The sequence below is a fragment of the Ursus arctos genome, unplaced genomic scaffold, assembly GCF_023065955.2.
Source record: "Ursus arctos isolate Adak ecotype North America unplaced genomic scaffold, UrsArc2.0 scaffold_12, whole genome shotgun sequence".
NCBI classification, from domain to species: domain Eukaryota; kingdom Metazoa; phylum Chordata; class Mammalia; order Carnivora; family Ursidae; genus Ursus; species Ursus arctos.
In genome coordinates, this window is record NW_026622786.1 from 37,665,322 (window position 1) to 37,683,816 (window position 18,495).

An 18,495-nucleotide genomic window follows, 5' to 3' on the forward strand; every position below is an offset into this window, starting at 1 on the left:
GGATGGATGTTGAGGTCACTAGGTCCCACACCATCTTATGAGCAGCCACACCTCCCAAATCTCATTCTGTAAAGTTACCTGAGTTTGTACTCTCAATAAATGAACGAGTAGATTAAGAAAGAAAAAAAGACATAAGAACAAGGAAACAGAGAGCAATAAAGGGAAAAACCTCAGGATGACAGTGGTCTATCAGGTCGAATAGTGGCTGTTTTAGAATGCAGTAGAAGGATGGTGGGCTCTATGGGAGTGGTCTCTGAAGGTAAAAGTCTTAAAAAGAATTGTATGATTAAGGGGACAGAACAAACTTGAGACAAGATTAAGCATGTTATTCAAGATAAAAGGAAAACAATGCAAAATTCCAGGAAAAAATTAAATTGCATATAAACAATTGATTTCAAGCAACTGTTGGAATGTAAGAGAATTCATCTTTGTCTTGATGCTCCTAATATTCTCTTCTAAGTGGCTCAGGAGTTATGGTATTGTTTACAGAAGAAAAGGAGTGTAATCCTAGTGCTTATTCATAATAATATGATAATGTCTTAATGGTTTTCAGCTTAGGCAGCCCATGGATAAATTGTCTAAGACTTGGTTGTAAACGCAGAACTTAGAATGTAAATACTAACAAAATTCCGGTATAAATGTAAAATAATAGCACACAGACAATGGGAAGTGAAAGGGCAGAGGAATTATGAAAGGGAATAGAGGAGCACTAATATTTAAAATACTAGATAAAATCTAAGAGCCAATAGAAGAATCACACACACCCACACACGCGTGCACGCATGCAAATGCTACTGATAGCACTGAGAAAGCAAGGAGGGGAGGTTAAAAGTTTACTAAGGAAAACTATTTTTAATTTTAGAAAATCAATACTCATTTGGAATATTTAAATTGAAACAGAAATAGAAGTATATTACTTGGTGTTTTGAAGGTAACAGAAAGTAAAACAGCTTGTTCCTAGGGAGTGGGACTAAGAGCTTGGACAGATATGGGATGGGGAGGTACAGAAATTATGATAGGCTAACCTTATAATTTGATTTATTCACACATATCTTTATAAATATGACAAAAATAAAAGCAGCAATACCAGAAGGCTTCAATTTTCCTGGAAGTCTTACAAAGCACAAATCTCAGCAGAGAAGCAAAGGCTTATCACTGAGGTAACATGAGCTTCTCTCTTATGTGGTGTGTGACATGTAGGGAACTGGCTACAGACACAGCGTGAACCTACACCAGCCAAACAGACACTGGATACCAAAAACTGACCATTGGTGAAGTAGCTTTACTAAACACAGGAAATGAGCAGAGAAAATGTTCCCCTGCTGGGACTGTATTCAACTTGGACTCTCTCTTTTCAGGTTGTTGCATAACTTAATTGTTAATTGAATTTAGATCTACCAGTTTTGTTAGCATGTTCAAAAATTCTAAGTATAGTCAGGCATATAAATTAAGGGGGACAAGGATATTCTCTGTTTAGAGATGTATACATCCTAGATAAACATCATGTGGAACCAATGAAGAGATTCACAATATAAGAAAATAGATAATAGCAGTTATTATGAAGAAACAGATGACAATTTTAGAATAATTATGACATTCAACAGAATTAAATTGTACAAATTACTTGCTGAAATGTTAGGAAGAAAATAGGAACGGTTATATGGTATGCTAGTCAGGATAGGCAGGGTTTTGCTGCAGTAACAAACAATCTAAAATCTCAGTGACTTAAAGTAGGATGATTTTATTTTTTCATTTATTCCACAGATTTAACATAGGTTGAAAATGGGCTCTGTTCCAAGTTGTCATGAACAGCTCAATGAATTACCCTATGAGAAGACAATTGTGTTCACTACTCAGGCTAAGAAATGGAACATTCCCTGTGTCCTTAAAGACATTCCCATGCACTCTCCTCCTCAAAGGTAAGCACCATCCTAACTTCTAAACCTGTATCAGTTTTGTGTATTTTCAAACTTGATATAAATGAAACCACATAATGGAGGTTTTCTTATATGACTTTTTTCTCTTATCATTCTGTTGATGTTCCAACACGTTGCTTTATTATAATTGCAGCAGATTCAGATTCATTGTTGTATATAATTCTATCACGTGAATATACTAAAATTTTTATTTATCCTAGTGTTGATATACTCAATAGAATTGTTTCAAGTTGTTTGCTATTACAAATAATGATTCTTTAACATTCTCATACATATTTTTTGCTGCACACACATATTTCTGTTGGATGTGAAATTGTGAAATTTAGTACTACATTGTTATCTTTATTGGAGGCCATCTCTAGATGCCATATTTAAAATTGCAATCTTCCCCTTTTCTCTTAGAGCTCACATTCTCTTTACTCTCCTTTATTATCTTCACAGCACTCAATCCTCATCAAATAAACTATAATCACTTATTTTGTCTACTCATTTTTATTGCCTATAGTTTGCTTATTGAAGTATAAGCTCCATTAGGGCCAAGATTTGTGTTTATTTTGTTAATGGCTGTTCTCCCAACATATAGAAGAGGTACTCAATAACCTTTGTTGAATGAATTAATTATTTTGTATCATTATGAGTTGGGCTCCATATTGCATTATATATTTATTTCACATTTGTAATTTTTTTCTGTACACTGCCTGTTTGTAGCTCTTGATTCCTCTTTAAGATTTTATATATACATTTTGAGAATTTGAAAAATTTACTTTGTGTCTGCTGTACATGCTGAAAAATTGTTTTCCAGTCTGCTGTTGGTCTTTTGACTTCATTTAGGGTAATTTTTAAAATATATGTTTTTTATAATATAGTTGATGTTATTTATCTTTTTTTCTATAAATCTTCTAGATTTTATATCCAATTTAAAAAGGCCTTTCTTATTTCAGTAATATGAATAAATTCACAGTACTTTCTTTCCAGGTTTTTTATGCTTAGTTTAAATCTTTGCTCCATCAAAGTTTATTTTGTTTTGAGGAATGAGGTGAGGATCCAGCTTTACTTTTATCTTACATGATTTATAGAATTATCCCTGGCTTCCCCACTAATTTGAAATTGCATCATTAATTTAAAGTTAAGCCAATCATGTTTGAATCTATTTACTTTCCTCCTACTCTGTTTCACTGTTTGTCCCAACTTATCTCTAGTGACATTATAAACATTCATCTCTAGTGCTCAAGTTTCAAAACATTATTTTATATTTTTAATATATTTTAAAGTTGTACATCTATCCATCCCTATTATTAAAACTTTCTAATTTTCTTCATTGTTAAAAGATGTCCTAGCTATCTTCACATACTCATTTTACAAGATGAACTTAATATATTTTGTTTACTTTCATGTGGCATGCAAAATCAAATCCCAAACTAAAAACTACAAAGAAAGAAGCATGCAAACAACAATAAAATCCTCTTATTTGTTAATTAGGTTTGTGTTGAATCTATAGATTAGTTTAGTAAGAAGTGACATAACCAGTGGATTATATCTTCCTATCCAAAAACATATCTTTTTGGTTATTTAAATCTTCTTTAATGAGTCTTTATAGATTTTTAAAAGATTTTAAAATTTTGTCTAATGCAATAATTATAAAATTTATATCTAAGTATCCTACTGGGTTTCCTTGTTTCTTGAAACAATATACTTTTTGTAATATTCTGTTTTCTGACTGGTTATATGTGAACATAGGCAATCTAGGGATTTTTATATATAACTTTCTATTCCATCACCTTATTAAATTCTATTTCTCTAATAGGTTTATATCTAATTCTCAAAGCATATAGGCATTATTTTCTAGAACTATGATAATGAATTGATAATAGCAGAATTTTATTAATACAAAAGAGAAAAAACATGTATACAGAATTGATTTATAAATCTGAGATTTAAGAATATTGAAAAATTCAATGAACTTAAAAATACTGATCAAGTAGGTACATATTAGGGAGGCTTTCAAAAGAAAAATATAGAAAGGGAAAATCAGCAATATATACTAAGAGATTTAAAATATCACTAAATTGCTAAATATAATTCTTTAATGATTTTTTGCTTTAATTTTTAGGTCCTATGATCCATTCTGAATTAATTTTTGTGTATGGTCTGAGATAAGGGTCAAGGTTTTTGTTTTTTACCATTGGGATATTCATTCATTCTAACACTATATATTAAAAATACCATTTGTCCCTGGAGGGCCTGGGTGGCTCAGTTGGTTAAGTGTCTGACTTTGGCTCAGGCCCTGATCTCATGGTCCATCTCTTAAATGTAGAACTAATTTAGAGCTAAGTATCAAACCTTCTTTGTTTCTCATTCTGACCCAGCTCTTTTCTCACACTCTATTTCACATTCTATCTACAAACCATTTCCAAATACATAACTCTAGTCTAGTGTACTTCCTTAACCATGGGAGACATAACAAGTTCTCTAAGTGGCAACATGACATCAAAGTGGAGGGTCACATCACACTGAGACAAGGGGTAGATGTGGGACTATCTCCAAGGCGATCTTTGGGTTCAGTCTTTAACAACCAAAAATGCTCATCTGGACTTGTGTTAGTAAGTGTTTCACTTTACTTCCTATTACACAACAATGACAACCAACATTTACTGAGTGTTTACTATCTACCAGGCACTCTTCTATGAGCGTTACACATATTAATACATCTTTGTAATCCTCATGACAATTTTATCCTACGTTATTCCAATTTTACAGATTAGGAAATTTAGTCATTGGGAGATTAAATAAATTACTTAAGGTCACAGCTTGTAAGTGACTGCAATTACCTTGTAGCCTGACTTCCGGGCCCATACTACCAACTACTGTGACAGAACTACGATTATATACAACACATCTTACGACAAAGGTGGCATTTTAAAACAAGATAAGGAAGTTTTAGTAGAAAGAAAGAAAGAAAGAAAGAAAGAAAGAAAGAAAGAAAGAAAGAAAGAAAGAGGAAAAGAAAGAAAGAAAAAGAAAGAGAAAGAGAGAAAGAAAATAAAAAGATAATTAGAATATTATTTGAAAAAATTAAGGTTTTTTTTCTTCACAGTATATGTCAAATGAACTAAAGACTCATATAAAATGCAAATCTTTAAAAGGTAGAGAACATACAAATGTCCTTCAAAATACTTTCAGTGGGGGAGAGGCATTCCTACATATGGATTTACAAGCTGAAAACAAAGATAATTCTAGCAGATTTGACTATGACCACTTATTTAAGAAAGTCCTATGCTACCAAATGCCACAAACAAATGAAGAGGCATAAAGCAGGGAGAAAGTAATTGTGGATTAACAAGAAAAATAAATGCTCAAATAGAAAAATAGTACATAACATGACAAATATTTCACAAGAGGGTATATTTTCATATCCCATGAGCATATGAAATCACCATATAAATAAAAAAATAAAACAACATGTTTTTTCTTTCAAATGGTAAATCTATTTTTTAATGAAAATTCCCAGGGTGGGTGTGGATGTCAGAAATTTTATAATCCTACACTGCTGAACTGGTGGGTGTATAATTGGTAAAACCTTACTGGGTAACAATTTTGTAATAGGTATTTTGCCTTTAAAATTGTTCATTTGTCTTGCAAACATTGCTACCTTTATCCTAGCATTTCTACACTAAGAAAGTTACTCTAATGGAATATTTGCATTTCTGTGTTTATTTTGTAAGGATATTTACTCAAGTTAACTATAGCAGTGAAATATTGGTAATAATCTAAATATCCCATATGGAAGGATTACCACAGTGGGCTGGAAAATTAATTTTGTTAATTTATCCTCAAATATATAACATTTCATTGCAGGGTTTAAGGTTGCTTTCAGAAGTAGAATCTCCACATTGTCAAGTCAAGGCTTGAATTGAGAACATAGATGAAAGAACATTCTGGGCTATGTCTGGAAATCCTATGGCTTTTGACATAATGTGATTTTACTATATCACATAACTTGAACTCTGTCACACACTAATTTAGTTTACCATATGCTGAGTAAAGTAAAGCTTCTTTATGTATTCCTTAACTGCTACAAAGAGGCAGCTTCCCTTGAGGAAACACCCACATCATCATTATCATCATCATCATCATCATCATCATCATCATCATCATCACAGGGGTGGTTTTCACTTTGCCAATTTGGTTAAGTCAGGATGTACAGTTCTCCAAACTCCCTTCTCTTATAGTTCTGGGTTACAGTTGGTCAAAAAGAGATATTTGCATGAGATTTGGAAAGGGGAAATGAAGCACTAGTCATTATCCTTTAAAGGTTGCTTTAGTCGGATGTCATGATGGACAAATGCAGAAATGGGTTCCTGTTTTTTCTTACTCTGCTCTATTCTACGTCCGGGTCTCTTTCCTGATTGATGACCATGTTGACCAAGAGCAGCTCTGGGCCTACCACTAAATGCTAATCTGTAGACCTACAGTGTTAAGACCTAGACAGATATGAGATAACTTCTCATAGACTTCACAAAGAACTTGTCCTTCACAGTCTAAGATTGCCATATAAAATACATATAAAATATAGATAAACAATAAAATAAGATAAAACAGATAAAATAAGTTCAGATAAACAACAAATACTTTTTTTGTCTAAATATGTCCCCATACTTCAAGAGTTGATTATAGCAGTGACATATTGATAATAATCTAATATCCCATAATAGAGGATACTCCTGAATGGGTTGGAAAATTAATCTTGACACTTTATCCTCTACTGTAAGTACATATTTATCCTTAAATATCTGTTGTTCACCTGAAATTCTAATTTAACTGGGAATCCTATACTTTTTATTGCTTCATCTGACTATTCTAACTTTTGTGGATTGACATGGTTGGTTCTTAGACTAATTGATGAATCCCTTTCCTATCCTCCATCTCCTCTTCCAAACTTTAATTCGTCCAGCTCCTTGTACAACTGTGTAAGGTCTAATTCCTAAAAGAAATTGCCTTCCCAAAATATTCATAGGGACTCTGCTCCTTCGATTCCTAATTTTTTAATACTAGTAATGGTGATAATAAAAACAACAGCAAATGCTAAGGTTTATTAAAGCTTACTATATGCCAAACTCCATTAAACAATTTACAATAAATCTATATTATTTATTCTCATTTAAATTTAATGCATCTCAGAATTTGATTAATACATTGCACTTAAATACCAATTTCCATTGATCTCAGATAGCCTATGCTCCTCTCTTTCCCTTCTCTATTTTTCCTTAAAGGAAATGTGAAGTGAGTTAGTTACTTCAGACATCTGTATCTGAGAAGAAAGGAAACTGAGGCACCGGGGATTTTAGAGAAATCCTCAAGGTCATATATTGAGTTAATGGAGCACTTGGGAGTAGAATTTGTCATCGCTGAGACTGTAAACTGTTGTCTTGACTGTTGTGCTGAGCAACACTATGTATCTTTAAAAGAAAAGGAAAAATAAATCTTGAAATTTCAGAGAATCAGTTTCCATTAAATTTCTATATCTTGCATGGAAACTTTTAACATTAATCAAAATGTCCAAATGTAACTCACTCCACAAGTTTTAACATTTATTTTTAATCCAAGAACCTTACACATCCCTTTGTTGTTCTTATAAAATCAGATTTTATATTCTTTATCAAACATGTTTAAGTTCAGTTTCTAAACATAAGCCTGGTTTTCACATAAGTGCCTCACATGACTTGAACAATGGGTTTTATATGTACCCAAAGAAGATATTTAATCACTTGGAATTTCTTGCTTTATCAGAAGTTATTTCTTTGAGAGGGATTTTGATGAGAAAAGTTTGGGACAAAAATTAAAGAAAAAAAGAAAATTGGAAATATTCAGACAAGTGAAATGACTTTAATTGATATAAAGAAATTGATGTAAAGAAAATGAAAGAATAACACTTACCCTTAACAAGTCAAACCTGAAACAATCTCACGGAAAAAAGGCGATTTCAAAATAATTCTAAAGCTTGCTATAAAAATCTCTAAGCATAATAAAGGTACTTTTCATTTGTTCTATAATTGATCAAATATGGGATTTCCAACCACAGGTGTTCACTTTTCCCTCTTTTTTCTGATTTGGGGGATATTTGGCATAGGCACGTCCTTTTCTCCTACAGGTCAATTTCCCACATAACTCTCCATATGGTCCATGTATAGCAGAGTATTTGTTTTGTAGAAGAACTACTTATCTGCTAATACCCTACCTGATGTCCAGAATGGAAGACAGAGGAAGAAAGAAGATAACCTTGCCTAGACCAGGAGAGCTGATATCAAAGAGCTTGCTTTAGCTTCATGAATTATTGTTTAATTTCATAGCATTCATAAGCACATTCCTAAACTTAAATTAGGTATAATAATTTATAAAACTTCCAGTTTCCATAGCTAGTCTACCCTATAAACTGTCCACAATATTCCAATGAAATAATCAAATACAACTGTACTGTGTAGTGACTTAGAGCAGTGTTTCTTGAACTATCTGTAATGAAAGGCTAGTTGTTATTCCTGATCCACTGCAAACCAATATTTTGTAAAACACAAAAAGCACAAATTACTATAAAAATAACCATGTACATGGATGTTGAGACAATATCAAATAGTTACAAAAGTTCTCAAACATTTATGCTCAGTTTCTGCACTTATTTTGTTAAGGACATGCCCCAGCTGATGGACCATTTTTGAGTAAAATTGCTTTAAAGTATAATATAGTCTTTGGGACTCAGTTGCTTGGATTCAAATTCCATCTCTGCTATATTCCACTCACCTTGTAACCTTCCACTTACATTTTACTTTAAAGTAAAATGAAAAATAACACTGATGCCTTCTTCAAAGGTTTGCCATGAAGATTTAATGAGATACTATATGTGAAACACTGGGAAGAATGTCTAGCACACACTACGGAGTCAATAAAGGTAAGTCATTATAACGACTACATGCACTTCTACAATATACAAAGTGCTTTCCCATCCATTTCATTTATTCCCATGAAACTTTTGTGGTGGTAGGCTAAAGAAGTTATGATTATCCTCTACTGCACATTTGAGAAAACCAAGGATCAAGTGTTTAAATGGTTCCTCAAGTGTTCAAATGGTTGTACAGCTGGTAAATGATAAAATCAGGAGTTATATTTAATGCTAGCTCTCCTTATTCTATCCTCCCCACCTCGCTCCTTCTTCAAGGCATGTCAAAAGCTACACCAAATAGTTTTCTTCATACAGAACAAAGTCTTCCCACTGGATTCGCAAGCCTCTTTTTTTTTTTTTTTTTTTTATGACACACCTTGACAAACCAACAGGATCATCCTAGCAATATCCTTGATTGCCTCTCATTGATTAGCCTCTCTCTTCCACAGGAAAGGCTTTTGTTGACCATGCACTTACATTTCTTTTTGGAGCTACTGAAGAGCAAGATGTATACAATTTATGCTTTTAGCACACAGTGCTATATATCTAGTATTAATGTGATGGGAGATATATTTTAGATGTTGGAAACACTGCTTGGAAAATAATTTCCAATCCAAAGATGAAAGATATGACCATTGCTTTTTGTGTGTCAGTGGATGGTCTGGCTTACCTTTTCTACTTGAACATATTCAGATGTTAGGAAGGTTTCTTTATTCAAGGTTTGGATGTTTTACTTCTTACAGGTCCAAAGAAATGTTTACTTCTTCCTGTGGTTAAATCATTCATATGAATTTTCAGAGTGTAAGGCACATAAGAAATTCATATGGGACATTAAACATTCTAGTAATTATGATATCTATTTGATTCAGAGACAAAGGAAGGAACCAAACTCAAGATACGTTAAGAGAATAAAATTTCCCTGTGTTAGTAAATTAAAAAGGGAGTTACAAAAATCAAATACTGCAGATGCATTTTCTCCAATAATGCCTTCAGGGAAACTTTCTTTCAGAAAAGAAAACTCTTCAATTATATAGCAGCACAAAATGAGCTTAGTGTAAACAAACCATTGTCCGCTACTCTAAATAAGGTAATGAACATCCCATTAGCTAATTTAAAATCCAAATGATAAAATGACTTTTTAAATTGTGTAGAACAAGAAACTTGGGTGAAGGTAAACTCAAAGCATTCAGAATTATGTCTAAGTGCTACACCTGTGTATATCAAACCTCTCTAGAAATTAGTCCCGAAGAATGAAACACTCTCTCTCTTCTGTCAAAAGTGTCAAGTAAATGAAGTAACTCAACCACACTTGTTTGGGAGCAGCCCTGTGCGCTCAAAATTCTGGGTTGAGGTCAGGAGTGCTATAGCAACCATGATGAAATATGAGATTCCATCGTGCCCTAGACTCTTGTTTACTGCACATAAAGGACTGCACTAGATAAATATAGAGAGTTCCAGGCATTGTACCATTAGTGGCCAAAAAGCAAATAACCTTTAGCTGGAAAGTAAAGCTGTCCCAGACCTAATAGACAGGGATTGAGAGCTGACTGCAGTGAGCATGGTAGAAACTTTATTTTATTACAGGTGAAGAAAGATTACCATCGTGGATACAACATCGCCTGCAATCTGCTTAAATATTCTCTTTGTTGTAATTCTCAATAGGTGAACCAAAATCTTGAAGCCAGAACAAAAGCATGGACATATATGAAAAATAAGGATCCTACTTAGAAATAAAAATCTATGATTAATTTGAGTTCCCTCAGAAGTAGACCCTGAGGCTAGGGTTTGAGAAGTAGGCTATTTGGCAAGTGATCTCAGAAAACATTGTTAGGAGAGTGGAGAAAGCAGGCAGGAAAGGGAAAGCACAAAGTAAAGGGTAAATTTTCAAACCAGTATCACTGGGGCAAACCAGAACTCTGGAGTCCCTATAGGACAAATTCTCCCAGAGTTAGCTCAGTCCAGGAGCCAAGGAGCTGTGCTACTTGTATACTGAATCTATCATCAGTTGGGGAGAGGAAGAGATGATAGTTTAACACTACCAAGCTGATGTGTTGGTACCTTAAGGCAATTGGGTGTCCAACAGAGCCTTTAAATAGTGAGGCCTCAGGGGTTATAGATGGGGCATTGGCTACAGCTTGTGAAGCCAGATTTCTTTTGTTTTTATAGCAATTGGTGCTATATCCTTAGGAATTTAAATACATATGTACACACACATTTGACTTAGGAATTATCTTCATTTGCTTTTAAATGTAGATGTGTGACCCACATTAAGGCAGAGAACTGAGACAAGATGATGCACAAGATCATAAAGTGGAAAGAATAAATGCTATGGAGTTAGACAGACCCAGATTCAGAGCCTAGCCTTACTAGCCAAGTGAATTTGGGCAAGTAATTTAATGTGCTTATCTTCTAAAGCAATTCCATTTTCTTTATTGGCAAAATGAGTAAATAATATGCATTTTGCAGAGTTGTGATAATATATTTCAAGCTCCTAGACTAATGCTTGTGATAGAGCAGTATGTCAATGAAGATTAGTTATGATCACTAACATCTCCATGAGGAATACCACCACCACCGTAATCAGTAACAGTATCACCAACATCGTCACTATCATCATCATCATCATCATTTTTTCTCGCTCAAAATGCTTGATGGTTTCTCTGCAAAAAAGAAATACACCTCTTTTGATGTAATGGGAAAAATCAGAACGATCTTCAGTCTTTAAAAATATGTGAGAAGAACTCAAGACTCCTCTGACATTTCATTTCAGAGGAGTTGCACTTAGCAATGGGTGTACAGCTGCTTATGCTAGAACACTTAGACAGGTAGTAATTAACAGGCACTAACAGCTTCAAGGGAAAAGAGTATGTAAATACTTATTTAGAAAATATTTAAAGTATTCATTACAGAGATTCTCCAAATTGCCACATATTTTATGGTAATCTATTTTCTAAAATGAATCAACAGGACTAAGCCATTCTGTTAAAATGTCATTTAGTAACACCTCCGTACAACTGGCTGCACCATCATATGGATCCAAATACAGATTAACACAGTAACTTCTTTTCCTCTCTTCTGAAAATTATAGCATTAAAGAGAACACTAGTGACTTGCATAAAGTAACTATACTAACTGGGTATCACTGAGTGAGTATTAGACTTCGTTAGAAGAATTTGGATAGTTTAGGTTCTCAAAGGCACCGTGACCTAAGTATATTAACTGACTGAGGATGTCACTACTTGACCCCTCAGTGATTCAGATGAGAATAACCCAGGAATTGTTCAACCTTAAAAAATCCAATGATCCTGATGATGATAACTAAAGATCTTCCCTTAATTGACCGTATCTAGCTCCATAATTTTAAACACCATCTTTGTGTTGATAATTCTAAATTTTTATCATTAGTTCAGGGATGTTAATCTACATGTCTCTCATCAATCTGCCTCCATCTCAATATCTTTATCACGATGACTAACAGGTATCTCAATATTATATAAATTAAAATAGTGGAGTTTACTTCACCTCCTCTATTAACCTAGGTGCTACTCCTCAAAGCAAATCTTTGGGAGTCATGTTTGATTTTCCTCTTTCCCTCCCCACCTCCCCATTTCTAATACATCAGCAAGTTCTAAAGCTTTGCCTCCAAATTATTTCCTGAGCCTGTCTACATATTGTTACTCCACTGCTCCTATCTATTCCAAACCACCATCTTCTGTTGTTTGAACTTCTTTAATTATCTACTTACTGGACTTCCTGCTCCAAACTATATAATATTTTATCAGCCAATGCAGAAAGGTATCTTTTCAAAAACTTGAATCAGATCCTATCACTTTTCTGCTTAAACCCTTCCAGTGGTTTCAGCTCATATGCCAAATAAAATTTAAAATGCTTACCAAAACATATACAGACCTACATGGCCCTTTGCCTCTTAGAAATCTTTTCTTCCTCCTACTACTCTCCTGCTTACTTTCCAGGCACAGTAGGTTCCTTTATCAGGGACATACCAAGTTTATTCCTTACTGTTGTCTTGCCTTTCTGGCCATGTAAAATATTCTTCTTCCAAATCTTTTTTTTTAAGATTTTATTTATTTATTTGAGAGAGAGAGAGAGACATTAGAGAGAGCATGAGCAGCAGGGAGGGGTAGAGGGAGAAGCAGACTCCCCACTGAGCAGGGAGCCTGATGCTGGCCTAGATCCCAGGACTCTGTGACATGACCTGAGCCAAAGGCAGATGCTTAACCTACTGAGCCACCCAGGTGCCCCTCCCGAATCTCTTTATGGCTAGCTCTTTATAATTCAGCCCCGAGCTCAAATGTAATCCTTTCGAGGAGCTTGTTTCAGCAACCCTATTTAATATCTCCCCTACATCCTCTTTAGTCACTCTATATATTATTCATTTTTTTCTTCATATCATTCACAATTCCTTGAAATGATCTTGTTTATTTATTAACTCCCTATTGTTTATGTCATGCACTAGAATATAAGATCCATGGGTGCAGCCAGTGACTGGAACTTCATGATGGTAAATGGAATTCTCTGGGTGGAATAATGTGCTCCTCTCAGGTTCTTCCTATGTAGTTGGGTAGTCTGCTTAAAGAGACTCTGACATGATGCCCAGAAGTGGTTATCTAGCCACTCTTGAGTTTTCCAAGGCTTGTTCTCTGGTATCAAATAAGCTATCTTCCTGAAGAGGAGTGGTGATAATTGAAGTTATAATACTTCACAACCACAGAATTGTTTTATTCCCATGGAGGGATGATTGATCTGACTATGACTGGAATGTGTCAGTCATGCTAATCAAATGCCCAATTAGGTGAGGCCTGGGACTTGGAGACACTGTTGACAGGCTTAGACTGGCCAGGGTTGTCTTATACAATGGAATGACTTTGAGTGTTGGCTACCCAAGAGGATATTACACTCTGACCAGCCTCATATTTGGTACAGATTATTACCAAGTAGAAAAGTAGAACAATCATGTTCTACATATAGTAATGAGCAGGATGGTTATTTAAGATACCCTAATAAGAATCCTGGGACCTCTTCTCTTGGTCAGGTCAGAGTTCCCAAGTTTGATACAGTGGAAGGCTTGCAGGTGTTATTGTTTGAATTTTTTCTTCTTCTATTTACTGCTATATCCATCCTCCAGAGTCTACCGCAGCCATATCTGTGACTAGCATTGCAACTATTTTGGGCTGAAATTGTACAAGTTGCTGATATGTTAGTATGTGATCTATAAAGTCCCCTTTTGTGATCAGAGAGAATATATAAGCTGAGAATCAAAAGTTAGTTTGTCCAAAAATTCTTGCAAGCTGACCTCCTAAAAAATTCTAAAACTGGCCACAGTTGAATGCTTAAGGCAAACATTTTTGGTAGAGAACTGAGAGGGTAAATCAGATCACTCATTTACCAGGCTGTATAAGCTACAGCTACAAGGCTTAGACCCCAGCTCTCTGGTCACATTAGGTATATTAGCTATCTATTGTTGCATAACAAATTACTGAAGAACTTAGCAATTTAAAACAACAAATATTTATTATCTCACAGTTACTGTGAGTCAGATGTCCAGGAGTTATTAAGCTGGGTGGTTACAGTTCAGTGTCTTATGAGGATGTAATCAAGGAGAGGTACCAGGCAAGTAATTTTAATACTTGATGAAAGGAGGATTTATTTCTAAATTCACTTATGTGGCCTTTGTCAAGATTCAGAAAATCTGTTTCCAAAGTCACTCATTTCGGCTTCTCCACAGGGCTGTCCCATGACATGGCAGCTGGCTTCTTCTAGAGTGAGCAATCCAAGAAAGAGTGAGAGAGAGAACCAAAGATTGAAGTCACAGCCTTCTTATAAACTAATCTAGGAGGTGACATTCTATTGCATTTTGTTCTTTACAAGTAAACCAATAAGTCCAGCCTACACTCAAAGGGAAGAGAATTAAACAAAGGTTTGAATGCCGGAAAGTCGGAACCGAGATGGCCTTCAACAGATGAATGGATTAAGAAGTTGTGGTCCATATATACAATGGAATATTACTCAGCTATCAGAAAGAACGATTTCTCAACATTTGCTGCAAAATGGATGACACTGGAGGAGATAATGCTAAGTGAAATAAGTCAAGCAGAGAAAGACAATTATCATATGATTTCTCTCATCTATGGAACATAAGAACCAGGAAGATCAGTAGGGGAAGAAAGGGATAAAGAAAAGGGGGGTAATCAGAAGGGGGAATGAAGCATGAGAGACTATGGACTCCGACAAACAAACTCAGGGCTTCAGAGGGGAGGGGGGTGGGGGAATGGGATAGACTGGTGATGGGTAGTAAGGAGGGCACGTATTGCATGGTGCACTGGGTGTTATACGCAACTAATGAATCATCGAACTTTACATCAGAAACCAGGGATGTACTGTATGGTTACTAACATAATATAATAAAAAAACATTAAAAAAAAAAGAAATAAGGCAGCTTGATCTCCAAATTCTTTATAATTCTTGATAATAAAAATGCTATAATTTTAGTGAACAAATAAAAAAAAAGTCTCAGAAGCTGTCTACAACACTTTAGAGGGGTAGGTGATCCCTATCCATAAACAGTGTGCATATAGAATAGGGTTGGTTTCCTTATCATCTTACTGCTGGATCCTTGCCGCTGGTAATGTCAGTGAGTGTTGATGTTTCCTTAATCACGCAACTTAGGAGTCCCTCTCCCAGTTTGATTTCTGACTCCATTAGATGCCTGTGTGCCATCCAAGAATGCAATGAGCAGTGAGGAATCTGAGCTTCTACTACTGCTTCTGTCTCCATGATTTTCTCCTTCACCTACCAGCAGCCCTATTAAGAGTGGCTTGCTGCTATTTAAGCAGATATGGCATGGATTCTTGTCCCATCATTTGCTTCTGTTGATGCATCACTTAGTTTTGTTGTCGTTGCGTTAGTATCATATATACTGCCGGTATTTCAAACCCAAATCTTCCCTAAATTGTGCGCACTTCCTTTTAGTAGATGAAGTCCTATTACGTTTTAATAGAATTTTAATAGGATTTTTAATAGAATTTAGTAGAATTTTAATAGGATTTATTGGATATGTTCTTTAAAAAAAAAAAAATCTCTCCTGGAGATTTCTGTTGTGTTACACAGCAATTGAATTAGATTTTCCATTACCATCATGCTGGGGATTACTTTACCTATCATCCCACGATGGATTCTCTTTCTTGGATTACTTTTACCCTTTTTCTTGTATTTGGATGATGTTGTTTAAATTATTGGGTTCTGTTCTTTACCAGCTTCTTGAGAAATAGTATACAGAAGCAAAATTGTAAGACATTGGTATGCAATTCCAGATTGGAAATAGTTTTTTTCTCAGAATTTTACAGCCTTACTCCACTCTCTTTTAAGTGAAAAATATTACTCTTAAAAAGTCCATATTTTGTGTAAGTCATGTTTTTATATTGTTTTATCTCTCTTTGAAAGCTATTTGTCCTCAGTGCTTTGAAATTTCATAATGATCCAGGTTAATTCATCTGTGTCTTTTGGTTTTTTGGTAGGCTTTTTAAATCTGGAAGCTCTTATCCTTTACTTCTGTGAAATTTTCTTGACTTATTTTATTGGTGATTTCATTACCTCTACTTTCTTTTTTCCCACTTTATGGAATATACATTTTAATGCTATTGTCACCTCTCATATTCTCTTTGATTGGGCAATTAACACCTGAACACCATTTTCAGCAAAATGGAAAAAAAAATATTTGCTCTTGCTTTAGTGTGTTTATATATTGTAAGTGATGAGCAGAAATTAAACGTCTGTATTTAATCAGTCATCTTTATCTGGGCATACTGAATTGTTTTTTTACATTGATATACTGGCATCTCTATATGAATTTAACTAACATTTCATTAAAAACATTTAATATAATTATTGAGTTTATATCCACTGTCTTGCTATATTTTTTTCTCTGTGCCCTTTGATTTTTGTCCCCCCTTTTCTGCCTCCTATTAAGTTAATTGGGTATTTTTTTAGTTTTCCTTTTATTGTCCCACTTGATTTTTAGCTTCTTCTCTTTGCACCATTTTGTTACTGGATTACTCTAGATATTACAATGCACAGACTTAACATTCTCTTATGAATTAACATTATACTACCTCCTGTAAAAGTAAGAACTGTGGAGTATTACAGTTATATTAATATGTCCTCCTGTCTATTATGTTATTGTTATAGTAAATTTTACTTTAGATCTAAGATTAGTCCTACAAAAAGTGTCACTATTTTTTGTTTGAACTATGAAATTAACTTCCAAAGAATTTAATTTAAAAAAATGTCTTTTAAAAATCTTTTATTTTTACCCACATACTAATCATTAAATTACTTCTTAGAGATTTATATTTCTTTCTGCTATTATGTCCATTTAACTTGAGGGATCTCTAGTATTTCTTATAATTTAAGTCCATAGGCAACACATTCTCTAGGTTTTTATTTTCTGCAAGTGAATTTATTTAACTTTCATCTCTTAAGGGTGATTTCCTTTTTCTATTTTCTTAGGTTAACTTTTTTTTTTTTTTCCTTATAGCACTTAAAATACGATGCTTCCTCCTCTCTGGCCTCCACTGTTTGTGATGTGAAGTCATTCTTAATGTTGTTCCCTTGTAAGTAACGGGTCCCCACCTCCCCTCTCCAAAAATTAATTTTTTTTCTTTTTCTTTGGCATACATAAGTTTGACTCTGATATGCCTAGTTTTATTTGTCTGATTGTTTTGTTTTGTTTTTGTATTTGTCCTGCCTAGGGTTCTCTGAAATTCCTGGATCTGTGGATAAAAGAAATTATGCTTTCTGCCCTATTTTATCTCTATTCCTTTTCTAGAATTCTAATTACATTATATTAGATGGCTCAATTTCGTCTCATAAGTCATTAAGATTTTGCTCATTTGTTTTAATCTTTCTTCCCCCTGGTGATTCAACTCTACCCATTCTTTCTTCTGTTACACAGTATGCTGTTAATCTTATCTAACAAATTTCTGATTTCACATACTGTTTCTTTTTTTTTCCTTCAAATTTAGAGTTTCCATTTTGTTCTTTTGTTGAATTTCCATGTCTTTCTAAACTACACCATATTTTTGCTCATTATCTTTTCAATTTTCTAAATTTTTATAAAGGGTTATAAGTTTTGTTCTAACATGTAAATTAACAACTGGAGGCCTAGTTTGAAACTTTGTTAGAATGAGTCTACTTTGGTTTTCATTTTGTCCTTGGGTATGGACTTTTTGTGTAAATTGAAAGCACAAGATGTGTACTAAGTCCCTCCAAGTTGGCAGGACCTCAACTCTAAACAGAGTTTGGTAACTGGCAACTACTGAAATCTCTCCTCAGTTCTTTAAGTCTTCCAGGTGTTGCATTCTGCTAGTGTACCTGAAGTCTTGATTTATGCATGCTTAGTATCATCCCAAGATCCGGGGGGAATTTGTACGCACATCTGTGGCTGCTCTTTTTTAAGCTTCATCTTTCTTAGGTGTTCCCCTCTCCATTTCCTACTATGGTAGGAGCTGTGAATTCAAATATATGATTTCCCAGCCAATAAAATTGCTGCTCTCTCATTGAGTTCTATACCTTCGTGAGCCACAAACCTCGCAGTGTCCTGAGAGAAAA

At 34.4% G+C, this 18,495-nt stretch overlaps 1 pseudogene; it reads left to right on the forward strand.

The window, feature by feature from the left end:
* The first annotated feature begins 12,335 nt into the window (after positions 1–12,335).
* LOC113254321 (GTPase NRas-like) overlaps positions 12,336–18,495 on the forward strand; it is a 118,273-nt pseudogene continuing 112,113 nt past the window's right edge.